The 13,015-nt window shown below is 40.5% G+C and overlaps 1 pseudogene across 1 annotated transcript; it reads left to right on the top strand.

Annotated features, from left to right (window-relative positions):
* The first annotated feature begins 3,775 nt into the window (after window positions 1–3,775).
* Window positions 3,776–5,133, top strand: LOC311181653 (protein DEK-like; annotated as a pseudogene). The gene is made up of 2 exons: window positions 3,776–4,374; window positions 4,621–5,133. The product of its transcript is annotated as a protein DEK-like (transcript).
* Window positions 5,134–13,015: the final 7,882 nt, after the last annotated feature.

The raw sequence follows: 13,015 nt of genomic DNA, 5'->3' as shown, positions 1-13,015 counted from the left end.
AGAGACTCTCCTGAGAATCCAACCACGTTGTGGGTCTCAGACTTTGGACATTCTAGGAAAGAGAACCCTGTTAGAGGTGCCAGGAAGCGTGTCAAGCCTGCACACTGTGGGCAGTTGATGTGACTCCCTTAAGCCAAGAGTTTGGGGCATATTATGAAGACCCCTAGAGCCTCAGAGAACCCAAAAGTATACATCTGTCCCCTCCTGTACAGGCTCAGTACTCCTAGTCTGAAGAAGCCCACAAACCAGTGATAAAATCTAAAATATTGAGTACTCCCAATGGGGGAGGCAAGTTCTAAATACTTTACATGTTTTAACATATTTCACTTCATGATGGCCCCATGAGAGTCTTATACCCATTTTAGAAGTGAGGAAACTGAGTTAGAAAGGATTTAGTGAGTAGTTCAAGTTACACAGTGGAAAAGATGAGCTTAAAATCCAGTCAATTTGATCTCAGAGGATGAATTCTTCATCATGATGTTATCAACACCATGTCTGATGTGACTCCCTCCCTGCAGTGCTGAGCCCACCGCTAGTGACCAGTGGTGGCCACGAGAAACCTGGTCAGACCCAGTAAGACTGGCCCTGCCAGCTCAACTTGTGGTCCCTCCTCACCCTCCCGTAAAGCTAGACTCATAGTCCCCTTCCTGTGGCGCTTGGCACATCTGATGGTGGTCATCACTCATTAATGTTTGCTGACTTTTAGTCATTAGGAAGTATCCAAAATGATTTGTCCCTAGAAAATAACTAGAAAGAGAAAAATAAAACTATGCCAGTAGACATAAAACAGCACTTTCCTCTCTAAGGACTATGATGGGAGCTAATAAATGCGAGATATGACAGAGTTGTTGCACCCAAGAGCAGTCCACTGTAGAGATGAAGCAAAATAAAAGTCACTGTGGTCCAGTGGATGCAGGAAATGAAAACGTCTGTGGGTGCGTTGGGAAGATTGTGGAGAATTTAGAGGAAAGAATAGGAGATGGGGTAGTTACGCGAACAGAGGTGTTCAAAGGGAGGACACTGACAGCAGTGTGATGGAGAGAGGGTGTTTCAGATGTCCATGTGCATTATAAGTGCACTTCTTCCAAACACTTCACCCTGATATTTTCCTCCAGAGAATGAGTGAATAATTAAAGGATCCATAATCACTCTTTGGTCAATAGAATCTGTTTCCTTGATCTTGGCAGTCCTAGGAGTAAAACACATGGGGTTCCTACTCATATTCCTTTGACTTAAACTGGCTTTGCCATTCATTACCAACCAAAGACAGAGACTATAGCGTGAATTTCTGTGTCTTTGTCTCCCACTGTCCTAGCACTGTATATACCAAAACACGTCAATCTACTAAGCATTATCCTGAGAACAAAGATAAATAAAAAAGTAATTACCAAAACTACAAAAAAAGGACATACACTATCATCATCAATTATTCATTCTTTACTGAGTCCTCACTGAGACCCAACCAGAGTCCTGAAGAATCATTATTTCAACCTGAATTGGATCAGAATGTCTGGAAATGCTAGTATTTCTAACCTGGATATGAACTAGAGGTAAATATAAACTATAGATGGAAGAAAATAAACCAATCAAAACACTAATTATTTCTAAAATTTTTAGACACATAAGCTCAATAAAAATAATATTGATACAATTGAAAAATAGAAAATAAAATCGAAAACATTCATGACTTTTTTCAACCAAAAGGAATGAAGGTAACTTTCTAAATATGACAATATCTACCGAAAACCTAAAATTAAAAACATATTCAGTGATAAAAAATAGAATGTTTCACCCTGAGTTTAGGAACAAGAAAAAAACTCTGTAGTCACCTCTTTTAGTCACCACTGAACTAGTTATCATGGCTAGTTCAACAAAGCAAGAAAATTAAGTGACACAGATAAAAACTGGAAATGATTAAATAAACTACCATTATTCACAAATGATATAATTGTATGAATAGGAGACCCAGAGCAATATGTGAAAACTTACTTGAGGGCCTCCCCGGTGGCGCAGCAGTTGAGCGCGGGTTGCGAAGCTGTCCGCAGCCTCTGCAGCGCCGGTTCGATCCCCGGCCACCAGGCGAGGGTCCCACATGGCCCTCAGACCTCTCCTGCTGCCCGCTGCTCCCCTCAGCAGTGTACTTCGTCACTCTGTCTGTTCTACTCTCCGCTCTGGCTCTGGTGAATTCTCTTACCCTCCCATGCCTCTGACTGTACCCAGTGCTTGTATAAATAAATAAATAAATAAATCTTAAAAAAAAAAAAAAAGAAAACTTATTTGAATAAGTCAGTTTGATAAATTGTTGGAAATAAGGTCAATATTAGAAACTCATTTGTATTTATATTAGTACAAACAAGTAGAAATTGAAAATAATACTGTTTAGAACAGCACAAAGATATCAAATATTTATTTCCTTCTAGACTTGCCTGGCCCCTTCTGCCCTTTCCTGTGGGTCCCCACCAGAAGGTGCATTAAATTTTTGACAAGTTTTTGGGGCTCAATGATCCTGTTTTGGGCCAATCCCATTTGGCTGAGCATTTACCCACAAGGGATTTTGGGTGCTTGATTTGGAAACTATATTCTTTCTCTTTCTCTTCTCTATATTACACACCAATTGTATTAAAGTACTTTACCATTGAAAAAATAAACAATTTTTTAAAAAGATATCAAATATTTAGAAATAAATTCAACAAGAAATGTTTAAGACCTGTATAGATGTAATGCAACAAAGGAATCCTGAGAAAAAAATGAAAGAGCTAAGTAGATGGAGGAATGTATTATACCTTTTATTAGAACACAATATCATTAAGATATCAATTCTTCTTAATCTGCATAGTTATTAGAATCCTAATAAAAATCCTTGCAATTTTTTTAGAAATGAGCAAGTTAATTCTAAAATTTGTATGGAAATGTAAAGGACCTAAGATAGTGAATGCAATCTTGAATATCAACAAGGTTAGGACACTTTTACTACCGAATATCGAGACTGAATACAAACCTTCAGAACTTAAAGCAATACGCCATTATTGAAAGAATATAAAAAGAATCAAAAGAATACAATAGTCTAAAATTGAGCCACACATATAGTCTTTTTAATACAGTTTTGAGTCAATTGAATATCCATCAGAAAAAAATAAGCTTTGACATGTCCCTTAGATGTCAAGATTACTTCAGAATAGAAAATAGATTTTTTTTTTTAAAGATTTATTTATTTATTTATACAAGCACTGGGTACAGTCAGAAGCGCGGGAGGGTGAGAGAATTCACCAGAGCCAGAGCGGGGAGCAGAGCAGGCAGAAGGACCGAAGTACACTGCTGAGGGGAGCAGCGGGCGGCAGGAGAGGTCTGCGCGCCATGCGGGACCCTCCTCTGGTGGCCGGGGACCAGCCGGGGATTGAACCGGCGCTGCAGAGGCTGCGGGCAGCTGCGCCACCAGGGGAGGCCCAGAATAGAAAATAGATTCTAAAATGAAAGCTAAAACTATAAAAACTTCTAGAAGAAAGCATAGGAAAGTATCTTCTATATCTTGAGGTAGACAAATAATTAATAGGACAACAAAGAAGATTGGTAAGGACGGCGCGGAGCGGAGGGGCACCGGGCCGGGGCCGCCGGGAGGAAACGGGCGCGAGGTGGGGTTTCCCGCCGCGCCCCGGGCCCGGGGGTGTCCGCCGAGTCCCGGGTTGGGGGGGGTTGGGGGGGCGCCCCGTCCCGCCCGCCCGCCCGCCCGGCGCGAGGCCCGGGACGGCTGACTTCCTCCCGCCCGCAGGCCCCCAGCATGTCCGCCGCCGGCCCCGCAGCCGAGGGCGAGGGCGCCCCCGCGAAGCCCGCGTCCGACAAGGAGCCCGAAATGCCGGACCCAGAAGCGGAAAGTGAGGACGACGAGGAGGAAGGAAAAGAAAAGAGTCTCATTGTGGAAGGCAAGAGGGAAAAGAAGAAAGTAGAAAGGTTGACAATGCAAGTCTCTTCTTTACGAAGAGAGCCATTTACAATTGCACAAGGAAAGGGGCAAAAACTTTGTGAAATTGAAAGGATACATTTCTCTCTCAGTAAAAAGAAAACAGATGAACTTAGAAATCTGCATAAACTGCTTTACAACAGACCGGGCACAATGTCCTCATTAAAGAAGAATGTGGGTCAGTTCAGTGGCTTTCCATTTGAAAAAGGAAGTATCCAGTATAAAAAGAAGGAAGAAATGTTGAAAAAATTTAGAAATGCCATGTTAAAGAGCATCTGCGAAGTTCTTGATTTGGAGCGATCAGGTGTAAATAGTGAATTGGTGAAGAAGATCTTGAATTTCTTAATGCATCCAAAGCCTTCTGGCAAACCATTACCAAAATCTAAAAAAAAACTTCTAGCAAAAGCAACAAAAAGGAACGGAACAGGGGGGTGGGGGGCGGGAGGGGAGGGATTGGGGTCAGAATGGGGGGGTTGCAATTGTATGGGGAATATAAAAATAAAATTTATTATTTAAAAAAATAAAAATAAAATAACACTTATATAAAGAAAAAGAAAAAAACTAGAGTAAAGAGTACTATACTATGTGGTGCTAAGAAAGATACATGTCGTTAAGTAATATTTCTGCAAATTAAATACTGTTTACTTACTGTGTAAAAAAAAAAAATGGAACGGAACAGTTCTGGAATGGCAAGGAAAACTAAACGAACCTAATGTCCTGAAATTCCGTCAGATGAATCTAGCAGTGATGAAGATGAAAAGAAAACCAAGGAAGAGTCTTCAGATGACGAAGATGAAGAAAGTGAAGAGGAGCCACCAAAAAAGACATCTAAAAAGGAGAAACCTAAACAGAAAGCCACTCCGAAAAGTAAAAAATCTGTAAAAAGTGCTAATGTAAAGAAGGCGGATAGCAGCACCACCAAGAAGAATCAAAACAGTTCCAAAAAAGAAAGCGAAGCTGAGGATAGTTCAGATGACGAGCCTTTAATTAGAAAATTGAAGAAACCTCCTACAGATGAAGAGTTGAAAGAAACAGTAAAGAAATTACTGGCCAATGCTAACTTGAAGGAAGTCACAATGAAGCAGATTTGCAAAGAGGTTTATGAAAATTATCCTGCTTACGATTTAACTGAAAGAAAAGATTTCATAAAAACAACTGTTAAAGAGCTAATTTCTTGAGAGAGAGGACAGATGACTTGTTCCATGGATTTAAGGATCTGATTTATACCGTTACACCAGCAGAGAGAATGTATTTACTTTTTTAAATCTTTGCAAGCATTGTGTTGGTCGAACTTACTGCGGACCTTTTTATCTTGAGTGTTATGTAAATTTGAGTTTGCCTTTTAAAATTGCATTTCTATGCAGTTTTTAGTTTAAAATTTTGCATGGCAGTAAATGTTCCTTGCTTTTATAGTCATATTTTGTACATTTCGGATTTCTTTATATAAGGTCATAGATTATTGAACTGTTGTGGTTTTTAGTGCACTTAATATTAGCTAAAGACATACTTTTAATCAAGTAGTACACAAACTATTGTAACCTGGCATTTATACATGCCGAGATTATCACAGTATTTAGTATATGAAATATTTTGAATACACATCTCTGTCAGTGTAAAACTCAATGGCGGTGTGTTCATCATGTTTAAAATAGCCAGGCTTCAGCTGCCCAGATGACTAAATCGGAACTTTTCTCCTGCATGTGTATATACGTCAAATTGTCAGCATGTCAAAAGTGACAGATGTTATTTTTATATTTTTAAAAACAAATTTGTTGTATATAAAGTTTTTAATTTCTTTTGTGCAGATCAATTTTTAAACTCACAGCTAGAATCACCTTTACAGTTATAAACCATGACATATCAGTGTTCAGCCAGAAGGTGTGACAGAGCAGCCAAGTCAGGATTCAGTGAAGGAAACACTGACAGAACAGTTCTCTGCTTTGCTTCGAAAGTGTCAATCTATAGTTTTAGTGATAACTCTGCAACAGTGTCTGTAGATAACATTTTGTATTTAAGGTAGACCAAAATCAACACATCAAAAAGTACATGTTTTTGTAGTGGGATTAAAAACAAGCACATTTGGCTTATGAGAAGTGAATTGATTTTTATTAACTGCTTTTGCCAGTGTAAAATGCTGATGTTTATAGAAAACTTGGCCACCTTTGTAATGATAAAAGTAGCCAGTGTAATTGCAGAAGATATGTGGGCAATAATGGGTATCTCTGACAAAATATGTCTCAAAAATGATAATATACTTGTAACATTAAAGAAATTTAGTGTGTTTCTGGAATCGGGGCTGTTGGGGTTTAAATTACGGCCAATCAGGACTCTAAGTGATCAACATACAGACCACTCCTTCCTGAGCATAATTCTGTCTTTTACATTGTCTTAATCAGTTTATTAAATAATCTGAATTTTAAAATAAAACATACAGCTTATGAGAATATTAGGCCTTTGATAAACCAGTTGGGTGCTTAAAATATCTTTGCATCATAGAACAGAAACACAAGAATGAGATATAAATGTTAACTGTTAGATATTTTCACAGGTTTGACTTGTTTCTTGATTTAAAGTTAAGACCTTAGAGTTATACATATTACAGGTGAATGGACTAAGCAACTAAGAAAGAACTAGGAATTGGCCTATGATTTTAAATACATAATTTGTTCCTATAAACCTTGTCAATAAAAGTAATAAATCAAAAAAAAAGATTGGTAAATTGTACTTTATTTAAACTTAGAACTTTTCTTTGACAAAAAAAAACATGTTAAGAGAATGAAAAAGCTAGTCATAGACTGGGAAAAAATGTTTGCAATGTATATATTTAATAAAGTATTCATATCTAGACTATTTAAAGAATTCCTACAAATGAAGAGGAAATAGATTGACAACGCAACAACAACAAAAAGTGACAAAAGTCTTGGGCAGGTAGTTCCCAAAAAGAACACCAAAATGACCAATGAGCATGCGAAAAAGATATCCAACATCATTAGTTATCAGGAAATAATGAAATTCATCTACATCCTTGTCAAGATGGCGAACATTTAAAGACCTGAAAATTCCAAGTGTTAGCAGGAATGGGGAGCAACCAAGATTCTCATTAATTTCTGGAGGAAGTATAAATTGATAAAACCACTTTGGAAAATTGTCTAGTGGTATCTTCTAAAACTAAACTTACAAATGCCCTATGAGCCAGGTAAATTTGTACAGTCAGGAAAATCCAGTGTTTATGTTAATGAAAACATATATGATAATGTTCACAATAGTTTCAGTTATAATATTTCAAGGTGGGAAACAAACCAACCCAAATATCTAATGTCATTAGAAGAATAAATTGTGTTAAATTCACCCGATGGAATATTACACAGCAATGAAAAAGAACAAACTACTTACATAAGCAAAAATATGGATGGATGTTACCAACATGGCAATAAGTAAAGAAGCCAGACCAAAAAAAGTATATAGTGAATGTTCTTTATATGAATTTCAAAATAAGGAAAAATTAATCTATGGTGAGATTGCTTAGAATATCGATTAACTTTGGAGTAATTATTAAGTTGCAGTGGAAACAAAGGAGCCTATGGGAGCACCAGAGATATTTCACATCTCAATGTGGGTTGTGGTTACATGCACATATTTGTAACCACACATACATAAAACCTCTAGCTTTGGTTCACCCAACTGTTCACTTAAATTTTGTGCACCTTGTTATAAGTAATATCTTGATTTAAAAAAAAAAAAGGTGTCAATACAGTACAAGTACACAAGGCACTATGCATGGGGTATTGCATCTGATAGGAAGAGACTTCAGTCCCTGTTCCAAAAGGGTTTATACTCCAAATGTAGAGACAAGAAATACCAGTGTGAAAAGACAATTTGCACACATGTTCTCATGTGCTTGATGAGAGGGGAGGAGGCCCCCCCTGTGAGTGCCAGTTCTTCAGAGAGGCCACAGCAGATTCCGGTGGTCAGAAGATGTGTAGGGTTGCAGTCACTACTGTTGCTACTTCTCGGCAGCTTTGGGGCCCTACTTCCGGTGGTAAAGAGCAGACAGGATGAGATAGCAACTGCAGAAAGAGGTCATAGGACCAGTAGTGAACTGCTGCTCCTCAGAAAGAAGTAAGCGGGGTGGTCAAGGAGACTATGTGGGTCTTCTCAGCCCCGAGCCCTGCTGTGTGGACACTGCAAGTTCCCAGACAGGAAGTGTCCACTAATCTGGATCTGCTTATGGGAACAGGGGTGAGGCGTAAGTGCCAGAAGTGGTCAAGGGAGAGCCTCAGAGAAAAAGGATATTGAGATTTTCTCAGCTGAGGGTGTGTCACAAGGCTTGAGGGGAAGGGCACAGAGGAGGTTCCTGCTGGGACTGAGCGAATAGAATCTGATGAGATCCCAAAAGGGGGCTGGGAGGACATGGAGGCAGGGCCAGCCCTAGTCAAGGCAAAGCAGTAGAGTAGATAGGGTATCCTTCAGGGCCTATTCCCCACCACATGCAATGCAAAGCCCTTGCTTCCACCACACTTACCTAGCAAGTCCCGCCCCTTGTAGCAGCTTTCTGAAAGCAGACTTTTGAAGACTTGAGACAAAGATTATGCCACATGTCCTGCCAGGGGATTAGAGGTTTAGATCTTTCACCTCTACCCCTCTTATTTCCAGGGAGGGGAGAGGGGCTGGAGGTAGAATCAATGACCAGTGATTTACTCAACCATGACTATGGAGCCTCCAAACCCAAAAAGACTGGATTCAAAGAAACTCCAGATTGGTAAACTGCTAATTCAGGTGTGTTCAGAGAGGCCTTGGAAGCTCCATGCCCCTGTGTGCCTCTCATCCATCTGACTGCTCCTGAGTTCCATCCTTTTATAACAACAATTGATCTAGTAGGTAAAATAGTTCTCTGAGTTCTGTGAGACACTCTAGCGAATTAATTGGGAGGATCTTGGAAATCTCTGATATATAGCCAGCCAGAGTACAGGGCACAGCCTGGGCTTGTGACAGATGTCTGAAGTGGTGACATCTCATGCGACTGAGCCCCTCACCCACGGAACCAGATGTTATCTCCAGGTAGAGTGTCAGAACCCTTTGTTGATGGTTTGGGGAACTCTTCCCCCACATTAGAAATTGCCCTCAGAGAGCTTCCCTGGTGGTGCAAGGGGTTAAGACACAACCTATGAAGCTGTTCACAGCCTCTGCATCACAAGTTCAATCCCCGGCCAGCCAGGGAACACCCCACATGGCGCAGCAGACCTCTCCTGCCTTGCCCACTGCTCCCCTCAGCTGTGTACTTCGGTCAATCTGCCTGTTCTGTTCCCCACTGTGTCTCTCGTGAATATTCCCACCCCCACACACACACACACACCTCTAGCCTGTACCCCACTCTTGTATGCATAAATAAATAAATCTTTAAAAAAAAAAAAAAGCAGAACTTGCTCTCAGAATTTGAAATGTATATCCCTAGCACTTACTAACCCTACAGCTTGAAGTTTGTACCTTTTGACTACCTTCTTTCAATGCTACCTTCCTGCCCCTCTGGTAACCACAAGTTTTCTGACCTCCTCGTCTCTCAGTTCAATTTCTTAAATATTTATCTTTTGATTCCACCTACATGTGGTATTATACAGTATCTGTCTTTCTCTCCTGAGCTCCAATTTCTCTCTCAAGGTCATGTCCCCAGAACCTCCACATAGAAAGAACTTCCATCCTCTAAGCATTCCCTGTAACAGTACAATCTCCATAGAAAGAGGAGGTTCCAGTTTCCCTATCCCACCTAGGGAAGGGTGGAGCTGAGCAGTGGGGAGTGGCTAGAGAAGACTGGAAAAAGGACTTGGAAGAGAAGAAAAAGACTAGGAAGAAGACATGGGGGAGGCACATGGAACAGAGAAACATGTGAAGAAAAAGCCATGCTCGCTTCTCTGCCTTGGACTTGCACAAGGGCCTTAGGAACATGGAAGAAGACACTAATAAGAGGGCCTCCCCGGTGGCGCAAGTGGTTAAGATGTAACCTATGAAGCTGTCCACAGCAACTGCAGCATGAGTTCAATCCCCAGCCAGGGAGCTACCCATATGGCATAGCAGACCTCTCCTGACTCGCCTGCTGCTCCCCTCAGCAGTGTATTTCAGTCAGTCTGCCTGTTCTGTTTCCCGCTCTGTCTCTGGTGAATCCTTTCCCCCACCCCATACCTCTGGCCTGTACCCCAGTTCTTGTATGCATAAATAAATAAATCTATTTTAAAAAGAAATAAAAATTTAAAAAGACACTATGAAGAGATGAGAGACCCTTGGAGAAGTTGACAACAGCAGCCTTAATCTTGACTTATATTTTGATTTTGTTCTTTTCCTTCCAGACTTGTCTGACCCCTTCTGCCACTTTCCTATGGTTCCCTGACAGAAGGTGCCTTAGACTTGTGGAAAGCTTTCAAGCCTCAGTGGCCCTGCTTTGGGCCAACCCTGTTTGACTGGACATTCAACCATGAGGGGATGGGAACCCCCCCATATTCCTTCTCTTCTCTCTATTGCATACATTCCATTAAAGTTCTTTTCTGCTGAAGGTCTCATACACCAATACTATATTTTATCTTTATATGATGGTTGGCAGAACCCACTTAAAGCAGGCAGATTTGGGGGTCCTAGGATGCCCCGTATTCTGCCCACTAACATTCCTACTCTAAATGTGTCTTGCCTGTCAGTAACATTGAGCACTTTCTTCCTTCTAACTGTTATTATGCATGCCTATTTTCCACCAAGTGTCTGAAAGATTCTTTTTTGTTCTTAAAGATTTAGTTATTTATGCATACAAGAACTAGGGTACGGGTCAGAGGTGTGGGGGGCGAGAGGATCCACCAGAAACAGAGTGGGGAACAGAACAGCAGAATGACCAAAATACACTGCTGAGGGGAGTAGCGGGCAAGTCAGGAGAGGTCTGTTGTGCCATGTGGGTACCTCCCTGGCCAGCTGGGGATCAAATACATGCTGCAGTGGCTACGACAGCTCCATAGGTTGTGTTTTAATCCCTTGTGCCACCAGGGAGGCCCTCTGAAAGATTCCTAAGGATAGAATCAACATCTTTTTCATCTATTTCCCCCACAAAATCTTGCTTGGTCCTTGAACATAGTAAAGGCTTAATGAAGCTGCTTAACCAATTAATTGATCAGTTGAAATAAAAAATGCATCTCTTCACTCCATAAATGGTTCTAATGTAGGAATTTTGTGAAGAACACCAGAGAAGCCACAGACATGTGGTTTCCTTGCCTATGGCCTTGACTTTGTAGGCTACCCATCTAGACTTTCATTTTCCATTTATAATCTTTCACATTAAAAAGCCAGTGGCCCTGAAGGAACAGAAAACTCAAATGCACTGCTAGATTCAACAGTCACACATTGATGAATGATGTTTCAGCTAATGACAGACACATGTACGATGGTGGTCCCAATAGGCTATACCATGTAGCTCAGGTGTCTCGAAGGCTATACCATCTAGGTTTGTGTTACTACACTCTATGACATTTATACAACAATAAATCACCTAAGAACACATTTCTCAGAATGCATCCCCATTATCTGGTGACACACTGGATACACCCACCTCTTGATTCTACCCCTAAAGATATGTGTGAACCAAAAGCTTGTACAAAAACTCAGCAGTTTCATTATAACAAAATTAGAAACCCCTAGAAACATCTCAAAGGTTTATCAATAGTAAAATGGAAGAATTAACTATTATATAGCCTTAAAGTGAAATAATAGACAGCATGAAAATGATCAACTACAAGTAATAACACAGATAAAACTCACTGGATGTTGAGCGACAGAAGTCAAACACAAATTACATGTCTTATTATTCTAACATTTATAGAAAAAACTAACCTACGATGCTCTAAGTCAAAATAGGGGTTGTATATGTGAAACAGAAAGAGGGTAATGAGAGGGAGAGACCATTAGATAGATATGAATGTACATTCATTTAATAATAATTCTTTGAGACGTACATCTGTGATATTGAGCACGTTTCTGTATACATGCCACATTGTTCTTGTAAGTTAAGAAATATGGAGTTCTCACTAAGATCCTCATGACAATGAGAAATACTCAAAAAGGGTTGTACTTTAAATTTTAGCCAGGAGTCTCAAACTCACTTTCTACTCAATTAAAACCCACAAGGGATTGCTGAACAGTCTCTTTTCTAGACTCTGATTACAAAGCAAAGTGAAATATATGCTTGGAGTATAAGCCCAAGAGTTGATTTTTTTTTCTTTTTGTAATGCAAGTGCCTGACTTTGATTAAGCTTTGATTGACCAGGCTTTCATGCAAAGATAGATCCTATTAAGAATTAACACTTTGCCAGCACACTCAGCAGAGCCAGGCTCCTTCCCAAGCCTCCCCACCATGAAGACTCCTTTGTTTTAGAGGTCTTGGTTGATTCAATAACTGACCATTTAAGCCTCTTGGGTTTTTTTCTCTCCCAGTCCTTTAAATTCTGACTCTTACTACTCATTCAACAATAAAGAATGAGCTCCTGAAACTAGGTTTTTACCCTCGTATCCACGGTCCATTCTTTCTCTCTCTCTCATTCTCCTACTCTCCCTCCCTTCTACCCTCCCTCTCTCTCTGCTCTCCTTTCCTCTTTCTCTCCCTATGACCTTGTGCGGCCCTGGTGTGCTGTGTGTAATTTCCAAGTTCTATGAGTTACAAGCCTTTAGTTTTCCAAAATTTCCTGATGGTTATTGCTAAAGAGTATACGGCAACTATAATCAAAGCCACAAAAGCAAGTCCAACCACAACACTGGTTATCGACAGCTTGAAACCAGCACAAAACAAGCCCTGCCTCCAGAGATGAGTAACTTGATGGTCCATGTGGAGCACTGATTACAGCTCAACATTTCTGAGCACTTCATACACTCTATCTCACCCATTCTTCACACATCCCTATGACACTGTTAACTTCATTTTACAGATGAAAAAAAGTAAAAGGTTGGGCCTCCCTGGTGGCGCAGCGGTTGGGCGCTGGGCTGTGAAGCTGCCCGCAGCCTCTGCAGCACTGGTTCAATCCCCGGCCACCGGGCAAGGGT

This window comes from Talpa europaea (genome assembly GCF_964194135.1).
Source record: "Talpa europaea genome assembly, chromosome: 12".
NCBI lineage: Eukaryota > Metazoa > Chordata > Mammalia > Eulipotyphla > Talpidae > Talpa > Talpa europaea.
The sequence above is the reverse complement of the archived record's forward strand: the minus strand, read 5'-3'. Positions and strand labels throughout refer to the sequence as shown.